Source organism: Myotis lucifugus, unplaced genomic scaffold (assembly GCF_000147115.1).
Source record: "Myotis lucifugus unplaced genomic scaffold, Myoluc2.0 scaffold_130, whole genome shotgun sequence".
In the NCBI taxonomy this organism is placed as follows: Eukaryota; Metazoa; Chordata; class Mammalia; order Chiroptera; family Vespertilionidae; genus Myotis; species Myotis lucifugus.
Window position 1 is genome coordinate 2,824,300 of NW_005871178.1, and position 5,571 is coordinate 2,829,870.

Below are 5,571 nucleotides of genomic sequence, written 5' to 3' on the forward strand. Positions count from 1 at the left end.
GGGATGGGGCGTGCACTGGCAGCGTACCATGCTTCTCACTCATCATTGATGTTTCCGTCATTTTCCCTTTCCATTCCTCTCCGAAATCAATAAAAGTATTTTTTTTTAATGAATTCTTGCCCTAAGTGATTGGCTCAGTGGATAGAGCGTCAGTCGTGCAGGACTCAAGGGTCCAGGTTCGATTCTGGTCAGGCATGTACCTTGGTTGCGGGCACATCCCCAGTAGGGAGTGTGCAGGAGGCAGCTGATCAGTGTTTCTCTCTCATCGATGTTTCTAACTCTCTATCCCTCTCCCTTCCTCTCTGTAAAAAAATCAATATTTTTAAAAAAACAAAAAAAAACTTACAACTCAACAATAAAAGGAGAACCCACTTTTAAAAATGGGCAAAGGATATGAATACAAAAAGTAGATATATAAATAGCCAATAAGCACATTAATAAATGCTCAACATCATTAATCATTAGGGAAATAACAATGGTAACCACAATGAGATACCACTTCACACTCACAAGAACGGCTATAATCAGAAAGATAAATAAAAAGTGTTGGCAAGAATGTTGAGAAATTGAAACCCTCATATATTGCTGGTAGAATTATAAATGGTGTAGCCAATTTGGAAAATAGTATGGCAGTTGTTCAAACGGTTAAACAGTGACCTTATGACCTAGGAATTCCACTACCAGGTATATATACAAGAGAAATAAAAACACGTGTGAATGTTCATAGCAACACTATTCACAATAGCCAAAAAGTGGAAACAACCAAATGTCCATCAAGCAATGAATGGATAAGTAAAATGTGGCATATCCATACAAAATTTTATTATTCAGCCATAAAAAGATGTGAAGTACTGATACATGTTATAAAGTGTGTGAACTTTGAAAACATGCTAAGTGACACAAAAGACACATATTGTATCATTCCATTTATATGAAATGGTCACAATAGCCAAATCTATGAAACAGAAGGAAGATTCGTGGTTGCCTAGGGCTGGGAGCATTAGAGAAAAATGCAGAATGACTGCTAATGGGAATAGATTTTATTTTTAAGGTGGTAAAAATGTTCTAAACTTGCTTGTGGTGATGGTTGCACAACTCTGAATGTAATATGAAACACTGAACCATATATTTTAAGAGGGTTAACTTTACTGTATGTGAATTATATCAATAACGTGTAGGTTGTTTTTTTTTTAAATGAAGGATGAAAAATGCTCAGTAAGCAAAACAAAAAGCCATTCGTAATTCCACCACTACTCAGAGGTAATTATTGTTAGAACTAATAATATAAAAACCTCTAAATATTTTGTTTTGTGAAAAAATAGTCTCATGCATAGTCTAATAGTCTTTTTCATTTATTACTAACAACTCTCTATATCAATAAACATTTGTGTACAATAGTTATTAAAATCTAAAGCCTGTAATGCTCCCATTAGAGTTTATTTAAAAGAAAAAAATTATTCAACTCCCTATGTCAAAGTCCAAGCTTATTATATTTTAAATTTTTACCCCCTCCCAAAATTAAATGCAAGGAATCTTGTCGAGCATGTTCTTTGAACAATTGGTTACATATATTCCCTTGATTTCCTACTATTTAATATTGTATCTGAACAGACTCCTCATAAAAATACTATTTCTTTTTGGATTCAAAAATTAACAAATTTGAGCCCTACCTGGTTTGGGTCAGTGGATGGAGTGTTGGCCTGTGGACTGAAGGGTTCCGGGTTCGATTCCAGTCAAGGGCACGTACCTTGGTTGCAGGCTCCACTGGGGCCCTGGTTGGGGAGCGTGCAGGAGGCAAACATCTCTCTCACATCGGTGTTTCCCTCTCTGTGTCTCTCCCCCTCCCTTCCACTCTCTTTAAAAGTTGATTATCCAAAATAAACTAATTTTCTACAAAAAGTGTACACAAATAAAAACAGAAAAGGCTAGAGGGAAATAGGGAAGGTTAAAATCAACTTTTGATTTTAAGGATAATAATCAGGAATTCTAAAACATACAGCCATCAGTCTGAGAGATAAGTGTTAGCATTATATAAGAAGCCATTTTTAATTCTACATCTCCTTTTAAAGTTTGGTCATTCTTTTGTTGTTGTTGTTTTTTTTTTTATATTTTATTGATTTTTTACAGAGAGGAAGGGAGAGGAATAGAGAGTTAGGAACATCGATGAGAGAGAAACATCGATCAGCTGCCCCCTGCACACCTCCCACTGGGGATGTGCCTGCAACTAAGATACATGCCCTTGACTGGAATCGAACCTGGGACCCTTCAGTCCGCAGGCCTACGCTCTATCCACTGAGCCAAACCAGTCACGGCAAAGTTTGGTCATTCTTATAACATTATCCAAACCAACCACACCTCAAACTGAATTTGTTTGGAAAAATAAATAAAATAAATAGACAATCTGTTTGGTCAGCTATGAAGAACAAAAGAGGGCCTGGCCAACCTGTGAATAACAGTTGCTTTTTACATGTGCCAAGGGCTACAGAGAATTAACCTAGTTCCTGCCAAAATTACTTTTAGCGAAGTACATAAAAGTTCATTTTTAAAACATGTCAAAAGAGCCCTAGACGGTTTGGTTCAGTAGATAGAACGTCGACCTGTGGGCTAAAGGGTCCCGGGTTCCATTCCAGTCAAGGGCATATGCCTAGGTTGTGGGCTCCATCCCCAGTAGGGGGCATGCAGGAGGCAGCCAATCAATGATTCTCTCTCATCATTGATGTTTCTATCGTTCCCTCTCCCTTCCTCTCTGAAATCAATAAAAATATATATTAAAAATAAAAAAACATGTCAAAAGGAAAAAAAATCTATCAGAATGACAGAGAATGAGACAACTGATAGCTTTACACCCAGTCAAAGGCTTTTTATACAAACCTTTCTCAAATAATAAAGACTCAAGTCAACACAGCGGTTCCCTCTGGGGAGAGGAAGGAGATATCATTGTGGAATTAGAGTGGGTGGCCCCAAAAGTACTGTTTTTCTGCCTGGGATACATGGGCATTCATTTTATTCTTCTAACGATACATAAACAATTGTAATACCTTCATGCATGGGATATTTCACTAGATTATATTGAAAATAAAAACCTCTCTTGACCACTAGTCCTCCCTCCAACCATCACCCAATCTCTCCTTCAGGGAAGCACCTAGTTCTATATTCCTCCCCTTCCCACTCTGCTTCAGGATAGAAATGCAACTCAAGAACTATATGAAGGCCCTGGTCTGGCTTGATCATATCTCTCCCCCACCTCCCTCTCCACTGTGTCCACCAAACACACAAGCCATGCCCCTAGCAAGGAGCTCCACATACCCTGGGTCCTCCTAGCCTCTGCATATGCCTCTGTCTCCTCTCTGCTGCCTGATAAGCTCTTCTCATCCTTCAAGATACATCTTAAAGGGACTTTCAGTGTGAACCTTCAACCTTGTAGGCAACAGGAAGTCCCTCCTTGGGACTTCCATGTGGCAGACTTGTCTCCATTGGAGCACCATCACACTAGCTGAAACTAGCTGTTTACATATTATTATCGATCAAATTGTGCCCCTCTCAATCCATATGTTGAAGCCCTACCTCCCAATGTAGCTGTATTTAGAGGGGGCCTTTAAGGAGATAATTAAGGTTAAATGAGTTCCTCAATGTGGGGCTTTCATCCAATCTGACTGATGTCTTTATAAGAAGAGGAAGAGACACCAAGAACAAATGCAACACAGGAAAAGTCACATGAGGACACAGTGAGAAGGCAGCCTTTTGCAAGCCATGAAGAAAGGCTACACCAGAAACTAACCCTGTCAGCACTTTGATCTTGGACTCCTAGCCTCCAGAACTATAAGGAAATACATTTCTGTTGCTTAAGCCATCTCGTCTATAGTATTCTCTTATGGCAAACTGAGAAGACTAGCACACATGGCCACTTGTCTTCCACACCTACATTCCAATTGTGCGCATACCCAAGCATGTCAAACTCGTGGCCGGCGGGTTATGAGTTTGACATGCTTGAAGGGACATATACTTGTCTCTGTATCTCCAGCACCTAGCATACATTAGGTACTTGATGGATCCATGGATGGATAGATGGAGAAATGGGCTGCCTTGATTCCTGTGGATTCTAGCAATGGGATTTTAAGAGGCCTAACTTATTTTGTTTAAAAAGAAATCTAGCAAAAGCCTACTTTCTTTGAGATGATATTTATCATCAGGTTCATCTTTTTAACATGCTCTTTAAACTATTTAAACAAACTTTAGTACACCCACAAAATAACAGAAAAGGGTGAAACAATCCAGATGTCCATTAATCAAAGGATAAACAAAATGTAGTAAATCCATTCAATGGAATATTATTCAGCAATAAAAAGGAATTAAGTATCAATACATATTAACACAGTGAGCCTGGGAAACATGGTAAGTGAAAAATCCCAGACATGAAAGACTACATATTGTATGATGCCATATACATGAAATGTTCAAGTAAGAAAACTGAGACACAAAGTACATTAGTGTTGCCAGTGGCACAGACTGGGTGGGGTGAGGTGGGAATGGGAGTCACTGCTAATGGGTATGAGGTTTCTTTTGGGGATAATGAAAATGTTCTAAAAGAAAATTAAAATCCTCTGCATTTTTATCACTGGAAACAATTGTAATGAACCCTTTGCTGATTTTTCTTATATTCTTCTCTTCTTTGCTGCATTTATGTATTTGCAATTATGTTACATTCTAAATTATTGCTTAGATACCTTTCTCCCTCACTCATTGTGAGCATGTTCACACATCATTAAATAATCTCTCTTGTTAAAGTTATTTTTATTGATTTCAGAGAGGAAGGGAGAGGGAGAGAGAGATAGAAACATCAATGATGAGAGAGAATCATTGATCGGCTGCCTCCTACATGTCCCCCACTGGGGAATGAGCCCACAACCCCGGGCATGTGCCCTTGAGCGGAATCAAACCTGGGACTCTTCAGTGTGCAGGCCAACACTCAATCCACTGAACCAAACCGGGTAGGGCCATATTAAACAATCTTTAAAATATTTAGTTTCATCAAAATTGCAAAATTATTGCCCTAGCCGGTGTGGCTAATTGGTTAAAGCGTCAGCCTATGCACCGAAGGGTTCAATTCCCAGTCAAGGGCGTGTACTTGGGTTGCAGGTTTGATCACCAGTGAAGGCAACCAATCAATGTATCTCTCCCACCTCTCTCTCTTTTTCTTTCTCTGTCCCCCTCCCTCCCTCTCTTACACTCTCTCTAAAAATCAATGGAAAAATATCCTCAGGTGAGGATTAACAAGAAAACAAAAAATGATTGCACAATTATTAATTTAAACATTTACCTGTTATCAGACATTTGTGTTGTTAACCATTCTTTACTATAATAAATACTGCAATGACCATCCTTGTAGATGAACATTTGGCAGCATCTCTGCTTATGTCCTTCAAATAAATTCCCTAGTGCGGAATTTCTGTAACTGTGGTACCATCAAATAGTGCTACATAGAAGGATGGCGCCAACTTACTCTCCAAACACCATTTCATGAGAGTATTTTATAACCCATGGCTCTATTTTATAGCTAAAGTTTAAAATCAT